This window comes from Lissotriton helveticus, chromosome 11 (genome assembly GCF_964261635.1).
Source record: "Lissotriton helveticus chromosome 11, aLisHel1.1, whole genome shotgun sequence".
Lineage (NCBI taxonomy): Eukaryota > Metazoa > Chordata > Amphibia > Caudata > Salamandridae > Lissotriton > Lissotriton helveticus.
In genome coordinates, this window is record NC_136072.1 from 44324603 (window position 1) to 44349475 (window position 24873).

Here is a 24873-nt window from a genome sequence, read left to right on the forward strand (position 1 = left end):
AAGTGACTGCTCTGAGGTGGCAGGAAATAAACCAGTGAGGTTGACGCAAGGTGGAAGAGACTGCTTGAGTGTGGGGGGTGCCGCCAGGATCACATCTGACCTGGTACCCTAATATGTGATGATGCAGTACTGAAGAACCGGCGTGCCCACTCTAGCAGGGTGAACGCGAAAGTCTTTTTCAAAAACCAAAATGCAGAAGACCCGCTTTCAAGCAGGACATGCATTGGGAACGGCTACACATTTCTGGTGGATTGTATTTCTCCTGTGGGTTGGATTTAATAAATGGGCTAATTTGAGTGTTGGGCATAATTGAGTGTGGTATGTGGAAAAGAACGGGATCATCTTGCCTATTGGTTAACATAACTTATCTGTATTTTACTCAGCTAGGTAGTTAATTGCTTTATTGACCTCAGAAGTACAAAGGTAGCGTTGATCGATTAAGACAATTACTTTACACCTCTTTCTCTTAGGGAGTCGCAGGCATGCACTGAGTGGTAAATAAACAAAACAAAACACCCTTTCATATCAATAAAAAATTCATCCAACCACTAGCAAACTGCTCGTCTAACACGAACCGAACCAGCCTTGTTAAACTCTGCAGTGGGTCGAGGGAAATCCTTGAAAACAGCGAGGCCCCTGATCGCTCGTTAACCCCTTGGCCTCGGTGCAAATTTTGCCGCGGGGGTGAGCGTGGCACTGCTGTGCTCATGACGGAACCACGCCGTCATGTGCTTATGACAGCGTGGTTCCATCACGCCCTGCCCGCTCATTAATTTGCCCGCACAGGTGGCGTTTTAATGCTGCGTGGGCGGAGCGGCGGCCGCATGACGGAAACAAGCCGTCATGAGCACACGTCGCCCATGGCTCATGACGGCGTGGTTCCGTCATGAGCAGGCAAGGGGTTAAACCTAGTATGACCAACAGTTCGCAGTTTAAACACAAACCTTTCACGGCCTGCCAAGTTTGTGCCATCCTTGGACTGGAGTGCTTGTTGTACATTGCGATTTTAGTCAAAAAAAATGTAAGGACTACAGCACCTAAAACCCACAGGTATCATAACCCTGAAATCGGACAAAATACAATATATTACCTCTAAATGGTGCATAATGACGTAAGTGGGAGTCCTCTCTGCCATGACAACTACCAGAATGAAGAAAGGATTGAGGAAGGAAAAATGAATCCTCTGTAATCCTTGTTCTCTTCCAGGGGAATCACCATAGTCCTAAACACTGAATAGTCTTGCCCATACACGGGGATCCTGGACCACTTTTAAAGACATGTGTACATGTATACACGACTTTGTACTATAGTACATAGCAAATATTTTTAGCCTACAAAAAGGCAAAAATGAAATCTTAATCATTTAAAAAAAGATGATTCTATAAAAAAAATTAGCCGCTGATTTAAAAAAAGTGCCAAATGGAACGTCTTTCTTAAGCAAGTAATCGTAGTTCCTTTTATGTAGCCCCTGATGGGGTGTCAAAGCGATTTTCGCTGAGTAACACGCTACTTTGGAACTCAACCAGGAAATAAGATTTTGAGAGGTGGGCATGCTTGTCTGTCATTTGGGTTGAAAAGGATAGTTGAGGAATAACAAAGGTAGGGGTTTGCATTTATATAGCGCTTGGTACCCCTGATGAGGAATCAACGTGCTTTTCTAGGAGTAGCACGCTACTCAGGAACCCAAACAGGATTAGTGGTCTGCGTACGTAACGTCAGCGAGATCACAAGTCCCACCCCAGCACACCTATGTCAGTTTTTTCCTTTTACGCGTGCAGCGCGGATCCGGATTGTGCTCCGGTCCTTTTCAGGCCTTGCCCTTTTTGCGTGTGTGTGGGAACTGTGCGAATGCCTTCGGGCTTAAAGACTTGCTCGTCTTGTGCGAACCAGACGTCGGTGACTGGTCCTCACCCTATCAGCGTGTGGTGTTTGGAGGAACACCACAACTCCACTGATAGTGAGTCGTGCCAGCAGATGAAACCGAAGTCCCGGCGGGAGCGCTGGATGAAACTTCTCTCGGCTCGCATGTCCAGGTCGGTGGCGTCCCCACGCCAGGCCCCTGCGAAGGGTTTTAGGAACAGTCGCCTCAGTCTTCGGCATCGTCTTTCTCCCAGGCTGCGAGAGTCGCCCACCTATTGCTAAGTGTCGCACTTTGTCCACGAGGATTGGTTCCCGGCCTGTTGGGGGCGTGGGCTCTCTGCGGGGCCCCATCCGCTGTTTCACTGTGTGGGGGTGACTAGAGCCCAGATGGAGATATATGCGGCGGCTTTGCAGGCCTCGCTGGCTTCCCTTCCTGGGGCGTCAGCGGATCCCTTGCAGTGTGCGGGGCCCTCCGCGGCGTCGCATAGCTCTGGTGCCGACTGGTTCGGAGGATGTCGTGCTGTTGGGGTGTGGCCTCTACTTCACTGCAACCTCCTGCGGCAGTCCCTGTGGTGTCGAGGGAGGTTGCCGGGTCTCGGCGCATCCCTGAGCCCCCCTCGGCCCTAACCTAGATCAGTGTTGATTTAATACACACCTACATTTTAAATAGGCTGCTGACGTGATCGGATGATTGTATATTTCTCTTTTTTTTGTGTTGCAAGAGGAGAATGCAGAAACCGAAAAACACAACTGCACAGAGAAGCCAAATTATTTATAATATGGTCATGACTTATTGTTTGATCTAGTGTAAAGAATAAAAATAGTGGTTTTATCCACCTGAATTGCTTCATATTCATATAGATATATACTGAAAGTGAACTATGTTATTGGCCTGCATTCTTCCTTTGCATCTATAATCACTTATTCAAAGACGAGTTGTGATTTTTATTGGTACAAATATTGTGTGTCCAAAAACAGGGCAACGTTTTCTTTTAAAAGTATTTAGCAGAGTATACATAGCACTGCTGTAGTTATTTGTTGCAGAATAAACAGTTTAATGCCTCCGGTCTAGTCTGAGATGCAGAAAGTAAACAGTGCACCTCACAGTCCTGTTTACCTTCTGTTCTTGGCTTTGCCTTTCCCACCAGTGGTGCCAGGGGGTCCGTGGCACTTGAATGACAACCATGGGTGCAGGTCCAGTTGCCGGTGGTGAGCTGGATAAAACCTATGAGATGTGATCGACCATGCCACACATGGCAAAGAGGAAGAGAGGTGATCTGCTGATATGAAGTGGGGTGCACATAGGTGAGGGTAGAGCACAGGAACCTGATAGGAGTGTGAGCAGGTTAGAAGAGAAGAGCTCCAGAGAAAGGCAGACACAATATGGAGAAGAAAGCAATCTGAGGAGAGGTGTGGAGACCACTGGAAAGAGCGTGGGGAGATGTAGGTCAAAGGCAAGTGCAATAAGGGAGAGCAGAGAGCAGCAGTGAACACTGCATAGTTCATGAGTCCAATGTGTGCTCCTATACGGACATTGGGACATTATGCTCATCTAGCTGTTGGGCCTGGGATCACCCAGTAACCAAGGCAGATTTTCATGTATAGTGAACCATTGGGGCTGGCACTGTGGTTCCTGTGACTCTCCCTGGGTAGTACCATGTGAGCTGTTTGGGGTTTTAGAGTAGGAAGGCTAGAGGGAGCCTGCTGAAGATCCTTTTCCCATCAGTGTGTCTGCATCCACTCCTACTAGGAGCACAGGCTTGAAATTCCCCACCTACTGTCAGTATGCTGTAGGGTGTTTTTGGTTTCACTCGCCACCGGTGTAGTCTGGGTTGGTGGAAGTAGTAGTCTGTATACCACGCTGCTATTGTGCAGAATGTGTAGGTGTTCCCTTCCTCTGGTCTGCTTTGGACATCAGTAGCCCTCTGGTTTTTTTGTTGTTGCATTATCAAAGGATTTAAAGGTAGATATGTTCACACAGCACAACTACAGACCAAATGACTTGTCTTCTGCTTGAAGGCCTCTTCCCTCCCGTGTCAGTCTCGAGTAAGAGAACTGTGAAGAGCAGCTCATGGAACTGACTGAGGTGATCAAGGAAAAGCTTACCCGTGTTTGTTTAGCAGCCCCGCGGGAGACCGTGGCCTGCTTGCACACTGCCTCGCAAAACCTTGCATGGGCTGCTGTGTCTGTAGGAAGAGGACCTGTTAAAAGAAAGGAGCTGGAGTGCTTACCGGGAGGGAAAATAGCCCACGCTGAAAGGTGGCTGGGGTCTAGCGTAGTGAAAGATGGGCTGTAAAGAGGTCAACCTGGGAGAAGAGCAGGGGGCAAGTCTGATGCCTGGTGGTGTAAGAAGAGAGTAGCACTGTGGATGTGTATGGCTGAAGTGTTGTAGCTTCTCTGTTCATTAGTAACTTTGTGAGAGTCAAGTGTGCTTAATTTTGTTACCAGAAGAGGGCAGCATTGTCATTCTGAGATCATATCTAAGAGAGATTGTAGAAGAAATGTAACTTTGTGTACAAGATTAAGATGTTGATAAAACAAACGCAATAGGTATTTTTTGTGTATATTTTTTTGGGTCCTCATTACCTTGGTGTCCAGCTTTGGGCCCCCCTAAACTAGCACCTACCAGAGCTATTTATTTTTACCACGGCTATTATCCCATACACTTGTCCCTTAATTCTCTGCCCTGGCCGAACTGCACACCATCCAGGAGAAATAGGAAACCAAAATATGAGAAGGCATAATCATTGGGCCAAACCTTCCCTCAACCCCCTCCTTTCAACTAAGATCTAGCCACTTTAGAGCTGGAGACCAGAATATGTTCCTTTTTCTTACTAATGCTCTATCAAAACTTATGTTTTTAATGGATTTTATCCAGTCTATTTCGTTGGGTGGCAAATTACTGATCCCCCTTCTTACAGATCTCCTGCCGAGCCAAGAGAGTCAAATAAAAAACGTTTTTTTTCCTAATTAGTAAAATCAGCATGCAGGAGTTATAAGCCAAAGAACCCAAGAGGCAGACTTACCTGGAGTTCTCTGATGAAATATCTCTACTTGGGTCTCCCCGAAATGTTTGAATCACAGGACACTCCAGGAACATATGAATGTCATCTGCTTTCTCTTGGCTACATTTTACACACACATATATCAACAAAAGGAGAGGTAGGGAGTATCCAGTAACACTCTTATTCATCGGTTATATTCGATAAGCAAAAAGAGTGTCTTGTGGTATCAATGAGATCACACAAAGGAGCAATGAAATGGGGGAAACGACCTCACTCAGGACGTTTAAGAAAGTCCTCACTCATCACCTGGTGATGACATGCTTCATCATCGGGCCCCACTAAAGAGGCCGAGTGCCTCTTTAGTGTGCTTCAACGCCAGATCTACTGCAAAGCGTGATTTTGTGAGTACAGGGCGTGCGGTGAGAAATAAACAATTAGTAGTGATTAAAAATGTCTGTAGTGTATCAAAAAGTAATTTATTATGTGATCACTTAGGACATATTATTAAAATAGTGTGTGGGAAAATAGCCCACATTTAATTGTGTGGTTATTTCCTTAATTGTCAGTCAACGTGTTTCTGCCTCTAAAACGGTGTAAAATTACCAGGCATTCATCAGGACTCTGTAAGTGTACTAAACCCTGGTGGTATGGGCACGCTAAGGCCCACCCTTACCTAGGGACGTGAAAGTGAAAAAGGAAAGGGTGAAAAAAGTGCCAAAAGTTAGGAAGAAAAACTGTCTTCCTAATAACTCCTGGTTTAGGAGGCTTCCTGCATTAAGGTTTCTGCACCTGTAAAGAAGAAAGAACATAGACGTACGTAAAGGACAAGACAAACAGTTAATGGATGTTCTTAATCACAATTGTCGATCTATGGTGCTCCAATCGTCGTGACAAGACCGTGCGTGGCGCTATAGCGATATGTTTATCACCACCTCTGTCCCTGGGTTAATATGCACTATTCACTGGGAGTGCAGCGTGCTAGAAGTGAAAGAATTGGTGGTAATGATTAAAAACGGAAGAGAGTCTTCCTAAAAGCGATCAATATGCTAGAAAAGTCAAACTATCGCTACAAAGGTAAATTAAAAATGTCTCACTTTTGTGGTGTAACAGGGGTACACCATGGGTCACAGGAGGGGGGGTGGTAGTGTAATTGGCACACCCTTAGTAAAAGGAATAAACATACAGTGCGTCAGAAAAGTTAGAGTAGAGGTACTTGGCTCCGTGATATTTCGCCAAACGCGCGTTCTTCACAATCTGCTGGATTACTTACGCCCTCGACGCTCGGCACCCTCAGTATACCTGCATTACCCTCAGACTGGACCCCCGAAGATCAAGAGCGGGGCCCGGAAGACAGCTTATGAGTGTGTGGCAGCGAGGCAGCGATCGCTTCTGGGGGGCGGGGCCTGCCTTAGTGGGGGGGCGGTGTGCGATGTTGGAGCCAATCAGAGGCTAATACGTCATAGTGACGTGGTTGGTCACATGTTCTGATGTCACGAACAGGTTCGGTGGGTTACCACGGTAACAGTTTTGCGAGCCCTTCAGAGAATGGTAACTTTATTGATTCAGAGGGGTCAATCAAACGGACAACGGATCGTCTATAGTGATGCAGAGATCTATAAAATCTCAAACCAAAGGCCCTGCGTAATGTGGCCGTTTCTTGTGTTCTTTCGTGTGCCTGACCCCGCTGGCATTCAAGATCTTTCGTTTTTCTGCCGGTATAGTTTTTCTCCCCGGCTAAACACATGAAACGGCCACATTACGCAGGGCCTTTGGTTTGACATTTTATAGATCTCTGCATCCATATAGAAGATCCGTTGTATGTTTGATTGACCTCTCTGAATCAATAAAGTTACCATTCTCTGAAGGGCTCGCAAAACGGTTACTGTGGTAACCCACCGAACCTCTGTTCGTGACATCAGAACATGTGACCAACCACGTCACTATGACGTATTAGCCTCTGATTGGCTCCAACATCGCACACCGCCCCCCCCCCCCTTCCCCCTAAAAAGGGGGGCCCCGCCCCCCGGAAGCGATCGATGCCTCGCTGCCACACACTCATTAGCTGTCTACCGGGCCCCGCTCTTGATCTTCGGGGTCCAGTCTGAGGGTAATGCAGGTATACTGAGGGTGCCGAGCATCGAGGGCGTAAGTAATCCAGCAGATTGTGACGAACGTGCGTTTGGCGACATATCACGGAGCTAAGTACCTCTACTCTAACTTTTCTGACGCACTGTATGTTTATTCCTTTTACTAAGGGTGTGCCAATTACGCTACCACCCCCCCCCCCTCCTGTGCCCCATGGTGTACCCCTGTTACACCACAAAAGTGAGACATTTTTAATTTACCTTTGTAGCGATCATTTGACTTTTCTAGCATATTGATCGCTTTTAGGAAGACTCTCTTCCGTTTTTAATCAATACCCATTACCCCCAATTCTTTCACTTCTAGCACGCTGCACTCCACAGTGAATAGTGCATATTAACCCAGGGACAGAGGTGGTGATAAACATATCGCTATAGCGCCACACACTGTCTTGTCACGACGATTGGAGCACCATAGATCGACAATTGTGATTAAGAACATCCATTAACTGTTTGTCTTGTCCTTTATGTACGTCTATGTTCTTTCTTCTTTACAGGTGCAGAAACCTTAATGCAGGAAGCCTCCTAAACCAGGAGTTATTAGGAAGACAGTTTTTCTTCCTAATTTTTTGCACTTTTTTCACCTTTTCCTTTTTCACTTTCACGTCCCTAGGTAAGGGTGAGCCTTAGCGTGCCCATACCACCAGGGTTTAGTACACTTACAGAGTCCTGATGAATGCCTGGTAATTTTACACCGTTTTAAAGGCAGAAACATGTTGACTGACAATTAAGGAAATAACCACACAATTAAATGTGGACTGTTTTCCCACACACTATTTTAATAATATGTCCTAAGTGATCACATAATAAATTACTTTTTGATACACTACAGACATTTTTAATCACTACTAATTGTTTATTTCTCACCGCACGCCCTGTACTCACAAAATCCCGCTCCGCAGTAAATCTGGCGTTGAAGCACACTAAAGAGGCACTCGGCCTCTTTAGTGGGGCCCGATGATGAAGCATGTCATCACCATGTGATGAGTGAGGGCTTTCTTAAACGTCCTGAGTGAGGCCGTTTCCCCCTTTTCATTGCTCCTTTGTGTGATCTCATTGATACCACAAGACACTCTTTTTTTTGCTGATCATACATTTTACACACCTCATCCTTCTTCCTTTCCCCAGCTTCGATAATCTATAGGGCGTCCAATATACACTACGAAGACAGAAGGTGTGGGTTCTTTTTAAATTGGCGGGCTGTACCTTGGAATAAAGAAAGTTAAGATAGTTGCCATAGGTCTTCCAGCTGTATCCCTGGCAAGCTCTTTCCCCAAAGGTCACTTGGAAGTTTGAAGACCCCATCCGATAACTCCACCAATAGCCAGTACCATCTAGCCTTTTCCTTCTTCTTCAGAGCCTCACACATTAAGATCGTTTGACGAACCGGTCTCCACCCCTGGATGACTGAAACCAACTAATGAGCGATGTATTGCCGTCCCAGCACCTTCTCCTCATTACCTTTAGATACTAGTGTCAATGCTCAATGTATTGATGCAATACCTGGGGATGCCACTGATATGGGCTGGGGACTTCAATTGTGTGGTGGATTGGAATTATGGACAGATCATCTCTGCGCAAAGGCAGGGGTGACAGAAACACTGGTTGAGTTGGTGGATTGTGTGGATATCTGGAGGTGCAGAGCACTCCTCTCTGAAAGGAATTCACAGTTCATTTACCGGTTCAACACATGTACCATAGACCGGACAGGATTCTGCTCCTGAACCTCCTGGCTGCAGGGGTTTCATAGGTGTCTCATTTGGGTATATGTATATTTGAAAGTTTTATATAGCGCAAACCAGACCCTTGTGGGCATCGGAGTGCTTTACAAGGTAAGTGTTTTAGTTACAAAAATAGAGTAAATAACATAAGGTTCAATGCTGATCAAGATACATGGTACATTACACAACTTTCAATGTATATCAAGCAAAATATAGATACAATATCCAGGAGACCTGGCTGAACAGTAGACCTAAGATTCCATGTGGAAGATACGTTTGGTTTCTTTCTAATCATGCACTGGTTCTACTTGTGTACAATTGGGCTCAGCGCAGCCCTCCTATTCCCACCTGACGGCTCGGCGGCATTGGGGATGTGGTGCTTAGGGCTGATCTGAAGGACATGATGGAGGGTGACCTGGAGGACAATTGGGGGTCGACTGATTTGAGAGCTACCTAATGGGATGCAATGAGAGTGCTCATCCGGAGGGGTGTGCCTCTGTAAAATCCACAGTATGAAGTGTCGGATGCAAAGAGATTTGCGTAATCAGGAAGATAAAATGGCGCATCCACAGAGGGCAGGGCTGGGCACACCCCTGAGCAGAGGTTGACTCACTAAAGGTGCGGTGGTCCATGGGGAAACTTGGGACAGTCTAGACCAGCTTACCCTCAAGGTCTATAGGCAGCATCTCCATGGGGATGGACCAGGCTGGTTTTTGGCAAAGCTGCTGATATGTGAGACCCCAGTGCCCCTGATTTTGGCATTGAAACTTGAGAGAGTGACACTGGCATCTCATGCTACGATTAATGCTACACTGCAAGAAGAGCTAACGGAGCTCCACAAGCAGCTGCCAAGACTAGAGAGTGAGCGATGTCTGGTGTTTTTGGAGACGCTGGCTCTTCCTCGGCTGCAAGCAGATCAAGTGGTGACCTTAGAAGTGGAACTGACCAGAGAGGAGTTAAAACTGGCTATTAAAGCCATGCCCAGGAATCCGTCTCTGGGAACGGATGGGCTCCCAATGGAGTTCCAACAAATGTATGGAGATCTGCTTGTGGATTGGTTGTTGGCGGTCTTTCAGAAGTCGAATGACCGGTGCGCACTGCCGCAGTCAAGGCGGGAAGCAGTGGTTGTGATGCTCCCTGAGTCAGACAGGGACCCTACCCTGGTTGGCTCTTATCGCCCACTGTCCATGATGAATTTCTTTTTTATTAGTGTTCACTCAAGATTTCATCCTTTAATGCTCGTTTTTCATTTATCCATTAAGCAGTTGATTCATACAGCAAAGGACAGAACAGCTGACACGTGTTTCGCCCTATTTGGCGAGTGGAGCCAGGGCTTTCTCAAGGCAGTGATACTGCGGATTTACCCAGGGACTTTCTAACTGACGTGCTGTCGTTTCTGAATTTTTTTGATAGGACTACGGATGATTCATGCTACATCATGTGACTGTGTAAACAATGCTTTGCTGTTTGACGAAAAGACTAAAAAATAGCCTTGAGAAAGCCCTGGCTCCACTCGCCAAACATGGCGAAACACGTGTCGGCTGTTCTGTCCTTTGCTGTATGAATCAACTGCTTAATGGATAAATGAAAAATGAGCATTCAAGGATGAAATCTTGAGTGAACACTAATAAAAAAGAAATTTGCTCACATCAATCAGTTGGTACTGTAGTATCTAAGGAAGTACCCATTGATGGGATTGGAATATAATAATTTGGGAAAGGAGGAATACACGCTTACAACCTTTGTATACAGTGCTCTCGAAGATGGAGTTTGGCCCCAAGTTTAGAGGGTGGGCCTCCTCATTATACTCTAGCCCGGTGGCCCAGGTTTGACCCAAGGGATACATTTTGGAATATTGAGCGTGGTACCAGGCAGGGCTGCCTTCCCTCTCCCCACCTATTTGACTTGTGATGGAGCCACCAGCCATCCGCCTACAAAGGGAGTAGGGTAGTGTGGTATCTGTGTGGGAGACATGGAGCTTGTTATCTCACTGTATGCAGACAATGCTCTGTTCTACCTATGGCAGCCAGAGGTATCGGTGCCCTGTTTTCTAGAGGAGCTGCGGAGCTTTGAGGCAGCGTAGGGATATATATATTAATCTGGGGATGCTCCATGTGTTCCCACTAGCTGGCTTGGAGAGCAGACCATGAGAATAGCTCTCTGCTGTTGGGTTGAGATGGGAGCTTGAGAGATTTTGCTAGCTGGGGATACAGGTGGGATGTGAGACAGAGCAGTAGCACCACTGAAACATGGGTAGGGTCCTGCATGCTTCCATACTCTTTTGGAACAAACCCCGCTATCAATGAGAGGAAGAGTCGTCAAGCGAAAATGGTAGTCCTAACGCAATGATGATATGCGCTTCAGAACGCACAATGTCCCATACCCTGAGCTACTAAGAAATGAGATCGTTTATTGGTCTCTCTGGTGTGGGCAGGAAAGAGAAGCGGAGTCAGCTTGGGGATTTTAAAATTGGATGTAGAGGAGAGGGGGCTCAGGGGTTCCGGGTCTGGAGCTGTATTATTTGGCGGCGCTGCTCCAGCACAAAGCTAGATGGTGCGCTGCAGATGAAAATTGGGAGAAGCGATTGCTGAGGGGGTCCAAGGAGCGGAGGATTTACCAGTGAGCCTTGTAGCGGGGCTCGACCGTCTATCCAATGTCCGTATATCGCGAGGCGAGTGGCTCAGGCATGGGAGACGATGGTAGAGGTCATGTTCCACAAACCTCCCTTTTCGCATCAGTTTCCGCTATGGTGGCTGCAGCCCTTTCTGTGAATCATTGCTCACATGTTTATGGACAGGTGTGTGGTGCTGGGAGAGCTGTGCGAGGGCAGCAAGAGTGTTGCATTCCATGAGGCACTGCAGTGATTCGGGGTAGGGCCTGGGCAGTTTCTCCAATTTGCCAAGCTGACCAAGACTCTCTGGAAAATATGGACAGGCTTTCCAGAGGGCCCGCAGGAGACGGTCACCCTCAGGGTTGTCCTGGATATAGGGGTGCCCCTAACAGACTGGTCTCCATGCGACTCTTGAGGCGGGCGTGGGCAAGCCCCATGTGTCGACAAGAGCCAAATGGGAAAAGGAGATTGCGGATCCCGTGTAGGATGGGGGCTGGTCCTGGGCTTGCACACAGGTTCGGGAGCAGTCTAGTAATCCCCGGATTAAATTGAGCCACTCTATGTCCTGAATCATATCTACCTGCTTCCGACATGCCTGAGCAAAATCCACCCGGCCAAAATAGATGAGTTCCCGAGATGTGACACTGCGGGAGGCAACTTCCTACATATGACTTGAGGTGCACTTGCTTGGTGCTGAATTGGAAATCCATGGTGTAGCATCTGAAGAAGGCTATTGGCGTTAGGGTGAAGGTCTCCATGAAGCACGGTCTTCTGGGCGGCGTCCCGCACCTGATTAATGGCAATGCGTGGAACAAATTTGTAAGCTTGTGGCTGGTATTGGTGAACCCGCATCAGGCCATCAGATGGATGGCACAGGTGGGTCTGACCATACAGGCTTAGGTTAGAGACATGGCTGAATGGGCATTCGTGGAAGAGAGAGATGCATGAGGGCAGTCAGAAGTGGTGGTAGGGTCGAGAGGACTGACTGGTCTGGGCTGGGATGCTACAGAACCGCTGAGCCTGTAACCAGGCGAGGTCGCCCCCACACACCCCTGCTACTGCCTCCATCAGCTGTGCCCTTTTGCTGCCTGTTGCTGCCTTCGTTTTTCTTCGTTTTTCCCCCTCACCTAGCTGCCTAGCTGTGCCCTTTTGCTGCCTGTTGCTGCCTTCCTTTTTCTGCGTTTTTTTCTCCCTCTCCTAGCGTCTTTTTCTCAGGGCAACCCAGCCGCCGCTGAGCCGCCCTCTGCCCTCCTTTCCCGCCGCTGCCTCCCTGCGGCCCCGCCTCCCCCTGCCCATTCGCCGCCCCGCTCCCGCCACCCAGCTGCTCCTCCCTCCCGGCTCCTTCTTATGTCGCCCCCACGTACGTGCAGCGTTGACGCGCAGCGGGCGCGCCGATTGTGCGCCGAAGGCACGCCAAAGGCAAGCCCGTCTGCGCCTGGACCGTGCCCAGCGCCAGGACCCCTGGCCCCCGCCGATGCAAGACGACCCGACTGACCTACGATGCCGCTGCCCTCAACGCACTCGATACCGGCCGAAACCCCGCCTGCTGCTGGGCCACCCCGAAACGCACCCACGGACCCTTCACCTGCAAAATCTGCAAGTTCACCTGCCTCCGAACCTGCACCGCACCCGCCAAGCCGAGCACCAGCAGAAACCACCTCAAGTGCATCCTGCTCAACACCCGCTCCGTCCACAGACACGCCGTGGAACTCTGGAACCTCCTCGACACAACATCACCAGACATCGCCTTCCTCACGGAAACCTGGATGAACGCCTCCTCAGCCCCCGACATCGCCATCGCCATCCCGGACGGGTACAAGATCATCAGGAGGGACCGCATCAACCAGACCGGAGGAGGCATCGCCATCGTCCACAAGAACACCATCCGCATCACGACTGACCCCGACGACACCTTCTCCGCCGCCGAGCACCTCCACTTCCAGATACACACCGACCCAAAGACGACGCTCAGAGGCACCCTCGTCTGCAGACCCCCGGGACCACGCACACGATTCAGCGAAGACATCACTGACTTCATCAGCCCGCACGCCCTCCCCTCCGCCGACTACATCCTCCTAGGGGACCTCAACTTCCACCTGGAGAACAACAAGGACCGCAACACCGCCGCCCTGCTGGACAACCTCGCCAACCTCGGACTCAGGCAACTGGTCAACACCCCCACCCACTACGCCGGCCACACGCTTGATCCCGTCTTCTCATCCAGCAAGCACATCACCTTCAGCCACTCCACCGGACTCCATTGGACCGACCACAGCTGCGTCCACTTCAGCTTCAGAAGAACCATGACCCACCACCACCCGCAACAGGTTCCTCACAGGAGCTGGAGCAAGTTCACCGCCGACCAGCTCACCACCTCCCTCAGCCAGAACCCACCCGCCAGCACAACGGACCCCAACGAAGCAGCCCGCAACTTCACGCAGTGGTTGACCGCCTGCGCCGTTGACCTCGCACCACTGAAGAACCCTCCCAGCAGACCCAGAAGCAAGAAGGCCTCCTGGTTCACCGACGAACTCAAGGACTCCAAGAAGACCTGCCGCACCCTCGAGAAAGCCTGGCTCCTCGACCAGACCACTGACAACATGACCGCCCTCAAACACGCCACCCGCAAGCACCACCAGCTTATCCGCACCACCAAGAAGAAATCACTGAAGGAACGACTGGACAACAACACCCACGACAGCAAGGAACTCTTCAGAATCGTCAAGGAGTTCTCCAACCCCAGCACCGGCAACAACGACATCTCTCCATCACAAGATCTCTGCAACTCTCTCGCCTCGTTCTTCCACCGCAAGATCGCCAACATCCACAACAGCTTCGGCGCACCATCCACGCACCCAACCGGAGAACCAACGCCCCCCACCGCCACTCTCCGCACCTGGACCACGGTGACCACCGAAGACACAGCCCGCACGATGAACACCATCCACTCCGGATCTCCAACCGACCCCTGCCCCCACCACGTCTTCAACAAGGCCGACTCCACCATCGCACCCCAACTCCGGAACATCATCAACACCTCCTTCGACACCGCCACCTTCCCGGAGAGCTGGAAGCAGGCCGAGATCAGTGCCCTACTGAAGAAACCAACAGCGGACCCCACCGACCTCAAGAACTTCCGCCCCATCTCGCTCCTCCCTTTCCCTGCCAAAGTCATCGAGAAGATCGTCAACAGACAGCTTGCCGCCTTCCTCGAGACGAACGGATCCCTCGACCCCTCGCAGTCCGGTTTCAGAGCCAACCACAGCACCGAGACCGCCCTCATCGCAGCCACCGACGACATCCGAGCCCTGCTCGACAACGGGGAAACAGCGGCACTCATCCTCTCTGCAGCGTTCGACACGGTCTGCCACCGCACCCTAGTTCAACGCCTCAACAACATCGGCATCCAAGAGAAGGCACTGGAGTGGATCATCTCTTTCCTCGCAGGAAGAACTCAGAGAGTCCGCCTCCCCCCGTTCAGATCCGAGGCCACCGAAGTCATCTGCGGCGTTCCGCAAGGATCATCACTCAGCCCCACGCTCATCAACGTCTAAATGAGACCTCTTGCAACCATCGCACGCCAACACAACCTCAACATCATCACCTACGCCGACGACACCCAGCTGATCCTCTCCCTCACCAGAGACCCCAACACCGCCAGAACCAGCCTACACGAAGGGATGAAAGACGTCGCCGAGTGGATGAAGAACAGCCGCCTGAAACTGAACTCGGACAAGACGGAAGTCCTCATCCTGGGACCATCACCCTCCGCCTGAGACGACTCCTGGTGGCCCCCCGCCCTGGGCAGCGCACTCAAACCAACGGACCACGCACGCAACCTGGGCTTCATCCTGGACTCCTCCCTCTCGATGACCAGACAAGTCAACGCCGTCTCCTCATCATGCTTTCACACCCTTCGCATGCTCCGCAAGATCTTCCGATGGATCCCGACCGAAACCAGGAGGACGGTCACCCAGGCACTCGTCACCAGCCGACTGGACTAGGAAACACCCTCTACGCCGGAACCTCAGCCAAGCTACAGAAAAGACTCCAACGCATCCAGAACGCCTCCGCCTGACTCATCCTGGACATCCCCCGACGCAGCCACATCTCCGGCCACCTGAGGGACCTGCACTGGCTCCCCGTCAACAAGAGGATCACGTTCAGGCTCCTCACCCACGCACACAAGTCACTCCACGACCTGGGCCCCAAGTACCTCAACGACCGCCTGACATTCTACACGCCCACCCGCCAGCTACGATCCACTAGCCTCGCCCTCGCCGCCGTGCCACGCATCCGAAGAGCCACCACCGGAGGCAGATCCTTCTCCTACCTGGCGGCCAAGACCTGGAACTCCCTCCCCACCCACCTTCGGCTAACCCAGGACCATCTCGCCTTCAGGAGACAACTCAAGACCTGGCTGTTCGAGCAGTAACGGACCCCCTCCCCCAAGCGCCTTGAGACCCTCCCGGGTGAGTAGTGCGCTATACAAGTGGTATGATTGATTGATTGATTGATTGAAATTCTCTGCATCGGAAGTGGCAGGTGTATAACTCGGACACCAATGCGCATGGTCGAAGACCACTCGTACGAGGGGGGCAGGCATGACAGGTGGGGGGGAGCATATGTGGGAGAGAGTAAGGCCAGTGCTGGGGGAGGTACCACAGAGTTGGGAAGGGAATCCCAGGGAACAAAACAGGAGGATGCTTGCTGGGTGGGGCACCAAGGCTGTGTGGAAGTGGGGCATATAGTAACTCCAGGAGAGATCCCAGCACCAGCACTTTGAAAACACAATCAAAATAGTGTCCAAATGCTAAACCAATCAAAAGCACTGCGTATAAAATGGCAGTTTAATTGTTTTTGCTTCCGACGGGCTAATTTGGTTGTCTATCTTTCTAGAACTCTTTTTATCATATACCTTCTCCTTCTGTTTTATGACATGTTTGAAAACATATAAAGTCTTCCGAGCAAACCAACGAACTCTTAATAAATATTATATTCTATAAAAACTTTTCCACTTATGCCATGGTTTAATAATGAAAGTATCCGCTGTACCTTGCAGTTGACTCTCTCCAATGCCTCCCCATATGCCAAAAACATGCCGTGCCTAACTTCCCACTCCTTTGGTGGTTCTCTGGGCCTCTTGAAGGGTGGTGGTGATTGTACTCTCAATGGGGCAGATTTACAAGCCCGAGTGCCCCTTTTACACCACGTTGCGTCACTTTTGTGACGCAGCGGCGGCGCAAAAGATGCGCCATGATGCGGGGTATTTACAACGTGACGCATCTGGGAGATGCGTCACGTTGTAAAGCCCTGCTCCAGAAGGAGACGTTCCTGCGCAGATTTCACTCGTTCACTTTTGGGCCCATGCTTCTTCAAAACTCTGCGCCTGCTTGAAGCAGGTGTAAGGATTGACGCAGCATTGTAAGAATAGGGTCCCCAGAGCATTGCTGGAGCTGCGCCGCCTTTACGGCACAGATGCGTCACACATCTGTGCCGTTTTTGCCCCATGGTGCACCGCATTATAAATGCGGCGCATCCATGGTGGCGGAGGCATGGCGCATAATAACTGGCGCATCTCTGCTGATACACAGGGATGTGACAGTTATTGTAAATCTGCCCCAATATTTCTTAACACCACAGACAAAAATAGGTATAAGTAAACAAAGTAGTCACCTCTATCTTGCACACACGAAAGAGGCCAAAACAATATTCGAACACAATAAATGCAGTCACAGGTGTCTAGATGTCTGCAAGGGCACCTATCGAAGCCAGTTGGTCCCAAATCGGACAAAAGTTCCTAGCGATCTCTTGTGCCCATTGTCAAGAAACCTAAAACCATCCCTGAGCAACAAGAGGCCCTATTTGTGCTAGCGATCATTGTGCTTTTGTACTGAGAACCACAGACGAGATGAGCAGTGGTCGAACACAACCTGCAGTATTTGTCTATGGGTGACCGCGGGGGAGCCTAGCCTGTGCCAGTCCGTGGAAAATAGGCTGGGTGGGAGGAAAACAAAGGTTGATGAGGAAAATGGTTAGTCAACATAACTGTAGAGGGTGGAGGCTGGAACATAAGTTACCCCAGAAGCAAGATGTGGGCGTGGCAGCCCAGATTTCGTCACTCCTGTTTTGGGACATCTCTGTTCCTATGACGTATTCTTGTATCCTCATGGTTGAGTGGCTGTAAAGATGTCTAGATAATGTTAGCCATGGTATCTTTCATGGCAATTAACCCAATAGAACAAAAACACAATTAAAGCAAGAGCCTTATCTGCCCACTGGGATATAGTGAGAAGTAACAAAGCGAAAACACAGCCACAGGGACAGGCATCTGAGAGCCTAGCAGTGCTTCCAGCTGCGCTTTGTATTAATGGTAGTTATTGCCCTCAAAGCAGCCCAGCCAAGTACCATGCATTAGGGGTCAGACTAACGCATTTTACAGCTGGGGGGCGCATTAGTGATCTAAAACTAATTAGTCATGCATTATAGCTCCTGGACCCCCTATGAGGCGCTAACAAGGCTGCATAACAAAAGCAGCTAGAGAGCCTAACATTGGCTTTCTGGCAGCACCTTCGGTCCTAGTACAACCTGCCAAGAGCAAATCAATTGTCTTAGTGGCACACTGTGGACTGGGCAGGGAGGAGCCGTGAGAACTCTGCTGTGCGTGTTCTTTGATATAGTACGAATTAAAAAGCCAGAATTACAGTTCCAATCAAGCCTGGCCTGCCTCATTCTCACTGATCTCATGTGGTGCTGAAGCAATCAGTAACTACAGCCGCCTGGAAAAGGAAACCGCAAAACACACAAGGTGATGGACGGAATGTTGCACAATGGCAAAACATTCACCCCCAGTCACAGATCTGGGTTTAATCCATCGTTATTTTGCTCACCAAGCCACCCCAGTTCAGACATGGCCATATACAAATCAGTCTTGACTCTGTGCCTCATGGGTACAGTCCAGCCCGAACTGCAAAGCCATGCCTTCCCTGGACCGGAATCAAGCATCTGGGTCAGACTGATTTGCATATGGCCATGTCTGAACTGGGGTGGCAGAGTGGGCTAAAGAACGGTGATGGATTACACCCAGATCTGTTGACTGGGTGTGAGTGTTTGATTGGTTCAGATGCTCTGTCCATCACCACCCCCTTTTGTACCACTTTGTTCGCCATAAGTTGGCAGGGTATGCTCAGATGTGAGTCCCTTGCTCACGTTGCCACTGGATTCAAGCAAGCCGGGCTGAAGACGGCTGTAATGCCAGAAACCGGTCCTCGGAAGCTTGTTTCCGGTCCACGGAAGACATGGCTTGGCAGTTCGGGCTAGACTGTTCCCATGAGGCACAGGCTCAGACTGATTTGCATATGGCCATGTCTGAACTGGGGTGGCAGAGTGGGCTAAAGATCGGTGATGGAGTAAACCCAGATCTGTTGACTGGGTGTGAGTGTTTGATTGGTTCAGATGCTCCGTCCATCACCACCCCCTTTTGTACCACTTCGATAAGGAAACAGTGCAGCAGGAACGTCAATTCACCAAAATGCCAAGGGGAGAATGCCAGTGAACATACACAGACACGCACACTTACACAGACACGCACATTCACCCATACACACACTCACAAAAATACACACAAGCATGCACACAACATACATTAAAAAACATATTTTACATACCTCAGCTACTATGGAAAGTCATATTCCAGCAAATGGTACTCCATTCTTTATCACACTAATAGTGAATAATATAATATATTATATTCACTATTAGTGTAACCAAAAATTGCCAGAATACAAGGAAACGGGCGCACCAACCAATGTCCACATGGACAAGTTGTCCCTGTCTTCCTGAACTGATTTTGCCATCTCTGAGGTCAGGGGTCAAAAAGACAGTGCCAAGGCTCCAAATGGCAAGCCAAGGGTCGCAACTGCGATTTCTGGCGACCCCTAAATGACGTCCATGCAGGGCAGCCACGTGGGTGAATCCAGCGGTGCCTTGCCTATTGCTGTTTCATTTCAGGCAAGGCACTCTGTCACCACCACACACACAGCAATATGGCTCAGAGCAGCAGTGGCAGCTTTGTGTTTTTCTGGGCAGTTGCCTGCCCAAAAGCAACCCTGAGTTCTCTGCCTCTTCTCCATGCTGGTATGAGGTTTCTTACCCTCTCACTCCTGTCTGCAGAACATCACAGTGACACCATGGGCCTCATTTACGAGGTTTTGGCGTAGGGAAACGCCACAAGGAATCTTGTAGTGCTGCCATGCATCGAAAGAAAAGGGCAGAAATGCGCTGTATCTATGAGATACAGCGCATTCCTGTCCTTTTGCCTTGTGCAGTCACACAATGGGCTGCTATGCGACAACGCAGGTACCCTTGCACCATTGTAGGGGTGATTGCTTTTGCACAGGAAGGGCCACCTTCCTGCACAAAAACAATCACAAGAGTTTTTTTTCCTCTTTCTATGTGTGCTGCCTTCTGCAGCACACAGGGAAAAAAACAAGAAGAAATAAGGACATTTCTCCTCTTTGCACCTCCCTAACGCTACCCCTGGGGTGGCATTATAAACTGATGCATTCCTCGTAATGTGAGAATGCTTCAGATTCCATGAGTGTTGCATGGTGAACACCCATGGAACGCCCCTTTCACGCAGTGTTCTGTGTGAAAGTGGCACATATCTACAAGGCTACAAAAAGCCACGAAAAGTGGCTTGGCGTGGCATTGTAAATATGCTGCAGCACATTGCCCCACAAGAGCGTCAAAGGATGACGCTCCAGCAGTGCAAAAGTGCCACTAGGGGCCTCGTAAATGAGGTCCTATCTCAGCAGCAGAGCAGCTGTCTGCTACGAGTATGACTCCACAGACGGGCACTTGCTCGAGGCAGCAGGCATTTTCCCCAGCACTGATAGCGACTCTGAGTTAGTAAGTCATAGGCCTGCTGGAGAGAGATTGGTGTTTTGTCTATTTGCAGTTTTGAGTTGTCTCACCATAAAGTAACGCAGAGGGTTAGTGTGCCTGCTACAAAGAACGTGTACAATGATATCACAGAACTGTATTTTATGTGGATAGCTCAGTGGGTTACTGCTTTTGCCACTAAGATCTTTTTTTGTCACTTCCCGTTCAGCCGCACCTGCGGCTGAGCACGGGGAGGGGGTGCTGTGCTTACCCATAACTTATGGGTGTAAAAGCTACTGGGTGGAAGTTACTTGTGTCCAGCAGTTTTCAGGCAACAATAAAAACATCAATGTTAACTGATGATTAATGTTCCTGTCGGATCGAGTTCAGATTTCTGTCTAATAGCCGTTTTGACTCATCATAATGTATCGCAGAGGGTTAAAATGCCTGCAGCATAGATCAGGTGCTTTGCACCGGTTTCAAGATCTTGGTAGAGTTTCTCGTTGCACAAATGGGTGTAATTTCTGATACAAATCTTTTTCCATGGACTTCATGGCTTGCTTTTGCTCGCAAGAAAGTGTACCTCTAAGTGTCACATATTTGGTCATTAAATGTCACTCATAAGTACACTGAAACCATGATAATGTCACACATAAGCAATCCGAAACCTTGTCAGCTATGCCAAAGGACACATTCAAAATGGCTGTCCAGGTTGCAATGTTCCACCCAGGGTGTTGATATACTGTGCTGAATGAGTTGGTGTATTAGTGAGCCCTATGCCTGTGCCTGACTGCACATACCCCTCTGGTATTGTGCCCACATAGTATTTACAGCAGGCTGAACAGAAGGCCACAGTTTATGTTGGTAAAAGGTTTACTCAATAAACCTTGATTTTTATCACTGCCATGAGGGTGATCTCAGAAGGAATAGGTTGTGTTTATTACAGGATATAAAGAGCAGGCAAACACAGATGTGGCCAATAAATCATATATGAAGAGTTCAAATCCTTTCTTGGTGCTCCTGCTTCTGTGCAAGGCTTTGTGCTCAGGGACTTCCTTGTGGTTGGTGCTATTTTCACCGAAATGCCCAAGTCCAGGACTGTTTTCACCTCGAGAAGGTGCGAAAATACATGTGCCAAGAGTTTACCAACAGGCCAGCTGATAAACTGATCAGTACATCAGATGGTAATATCTGAGCTTCTGCACCGCTTTGCTGTACGGACGTAGCTTAATCAGTAAGACTGGGGGTGGGCGGAGAGGGGGAGCTTCATATTTCCCAACAATCACACTGGTTAAAATACATTATATGAGAAGCAGGGCAAGAGTGGGGCTTATGGCACAGTAGGAAAGGAAAGGAGATTGTGAGGGGTCCTCAACCCCTTGGCCGCGGCGGTAATTCCGCGGCGGCACAGGGGGGCCGCGCGGCGCCACCATGCTCGTGACGGAACCACTCCATCGGTGGCACTGTGCTTGTTACGGAATGGTTCCGTCACGGCCTGCCCGCTCAATGGAACGCTCAGCGCAGGCGCGGAATCAGCCTAGGGTTGACTGTAATAGAGGCAGGGACTGGGGGACAGGCCTAGGGCTGGCTATGACAGAGGCATGGGACTGTGGTTCCGTCACGAGCACGCAAGGGGTTAAAACTCAATATTTTGTCAAATAAACATTTCAAGTTCTTTCAAACAGATAAGAGTGTATGTGTTTTTGTCTGCCTGTGTATGTAAAAATCCCAAGTGAAATCCGACAAACACTTCACCGTACCCAATTTACAGCACCAGTACCCAACTATTTACTACAGAATACATTTATTGACACCCCCACTGAAGCTAGGCCCATTTTGCTGTGCCACATTCTGTTTTCTAGCAATGCTCGGAGAACATGATTGTGATTAAACATGTAAATGTCACTGCCATCCTATGAGGCTCAGCAGCAGTTGTACTGATGTCAGGGTTTGACAGCATGTATCACCGTTTCCTACTGCAACCTTGAGGATTCTAACTGCTTATCACCAGCAGAGGCCTGTTTTAAACTGTAAGGCAAGCAAACACTGGGGCTTTGACAATATCTGAAAAACAAGAGACAAGCAATGTAATGAGGAGACGTTTTGGAAGATTTCTCAGCCATGAAACCACGCTAACATTGGCAATTTTATTGCTTCTGTAGCAGAACTGGCACAAGTCCCACTAGGGCACCCTCAGCAACATAATTCATGGACAATATCTCTGGCTACACATCTGCGGGCATGGGGCCTCTGTGGCTACACATCTGCAGGCATGGGGCCTCTCTGGCTACACATCTGCAGGCACTGGGCATCTGTGGCTACACATCTGCGGGCATGGGGCCTCTGTGGCTACACATCTGCGGGCATGGGGCCTCTGTGACTACACATCTGCGGGCATGGGGCCTCTCTGGCTACACATCTGCAGGCACTGGGCATCTGTGGCTACACATTTGCGGGCATGGGGCCTCTGTGGCTACACATCTGCGGGCATGGGGCCTCTCTGGCTACACATCTGCGGGCATGGGGCCTCTCTGGCTACACATCTGCAGGCACTGGGCATCTGTGGCTACACATCTGCGGGCATGGGGCCTCTGTGGCAACACATCCGCGGGCATGGGGCCTCTGTGGCTACACATCTGCGGGCATGGGGCCTCTGTGGCTACACATCTGCAGGCATTGGGCCTCTCTGGCTACACATCTGCAGGCAGTGGGCATCTGTGGCTACACATCTGCGGGCATGGGGCCTCTCTGGCTACACATCTGCAGGCACAGGGCATTTGTGGCTACACATCTGCGGGCATGGGGCCTCTGTGGCAACACATCCGCGGGCATGGGGCATCTGTGGCTACACATCTCCGGACATGGGGCCTCTCTGGCTACACATCTGCAGGCACTGGGCATCTGTGGCTACACATCTGCGGGCAGGGGGCCTCTGTGGCAACACATCCGCGGGCATGGGGCATCTGTGGCTACACATCTCCGGACATGGGGCCTCTGTGGCTACACATCTGCGAGCATTGGGGCCTGAGCACAGTCTGCATTAGTGTTACATGGGATTTGTGATACAGACTTGGCCCTGTTCTACTTCTCCTGGGTCACTCCCCCACTCTTTCGCATGGTTTACCTTCTGTCGTACATTTTCACTTTGTCTGCTCTTCTTCTCTTTATTGTTCTTTTTCTTTCTGCCACTATTGTAATAAGTCATTATACCTACTTTCATTATTCTAGGTTGTGGTTGAGGCCTAGTGCTGGCTCTGGAAGAGGCCTAGTGTCTGCGGGCAAGGCCTGGTCTGCGACTTAAGGCTGTTTGTAAAAGATACCTATTGTTGGCTGTGAAAAAGCCTAGGGTTCACAGTGACGGAGGCATGAGACAGTGGAAAAGGCCTAGGGTTAGATGTGACCGAGCCATGGGACTGTGTAAAAGGCCTTTGGTTAGCTGTGACAGAGGCATGGGACTGCAGAAAAGGCCTCGGTGGGCTGTAACAGAGGCATAGGACTGTGGAAAAGGCCTAGGGCTGGCTATGACAGAGGTATGAGACTGTGGTACATGCCTAGAGTTCGCTGTGACAGGTACATGGGACTGAGAGAAATGCCTATAATGCGCTGTGACAGTAGCATGAGACTGCAGGTTGGCTGATACCAGCCTGAGGAAACTAGGAGCTGTCTTGGCCCAAATTGTGGATGGTTAAATCCTTTGCCTCACACTCGCTCAAGGGTGCAGAAGAAAAATATTCTGTCATTGAGCGTGAGGCTCTTGCATGTGTTTGGGCTGTGCACCATTTCAAGTTCTTCCTCTGGGGTTTGCTGTTCACCATAAGATCTGATTACAAGCCCCTTGTACAGGTCTTTACATGTAAGGGCTCTGAAAATGCCACCACTAGGATCAGGCGATATGTAGAAGGTGTCGCTGATTTTCACTTCAAGGTGGAGTATCATCCAGGGGTTCGTAATGCTGCTGCAGATTTTTGGCTGTGGGCGAGGCATTGGACTGCAGGAAAGGCCTAGAGTTGGCTGTGGGAGAGGCCATGACTTGTTGTGGGAGAGACCTATGTTATGTTCTATGTATAATTTATTTTTCATTATTGGTCCCTGGTGCTTGCAGGTCCGCCCTTTGACTCTGCAGCCATCAGCATGACTAACACTACAATAAGCATATTTATAGAAAAATGTTCCTGTTATTATCATTATAAAGCAGTAGGAGAGTCTGTAGATGTCTATACCACTGCACTGAGGATGTTACCAACAATTTCAAAGATACCGATGAAATGACTCAAGATCAAATTGCGATGCACACAACTTACATTGAGGCACAAGAAGGGATGCCAAGGGAATTAAGACCATATTATCAAGAAAGGGCGATACATTATTGCCGCTTTTATCGGCAGGAAACTGCCGCTAAAGCGGCGATAATGGACTTGATAATATGCCCTTGTGAATTCCCATCGAAGCCCAGGTTCTGGTGTTAACCTGGGCTTCTATGGGAATTCTCAAGGGCATATTATCAAGCCCATTATCGCCGCTTTAGCGGCAGTTTCCTGCCGATAAAAGCAACGATAATGTATCGCCCTTTCTTGATAATATGGCCCTTAGAGTGTTAAAAAACTTTGAATCGATTAAAAATCTTTGAACACTGAAGTGAACTTACTAAAGGA

The 24873-nt window shown here is 49.6% G+C and overlaps 1 protein-coding gene across 1 annotated transcript in view; it reads right to left on the reverse strand.

Annotated features, from left to right (window-relative positions):
- Nucleotides 1–24873, reverse strand: part of DRC9 (dynein regulatory complex subunit 9) — a 200699-nt gene that overhangs the window by 120977 nt on the left and 54849 nt on the right. The gene's annotated exons all lie outside the window — the stretch shown is intronic.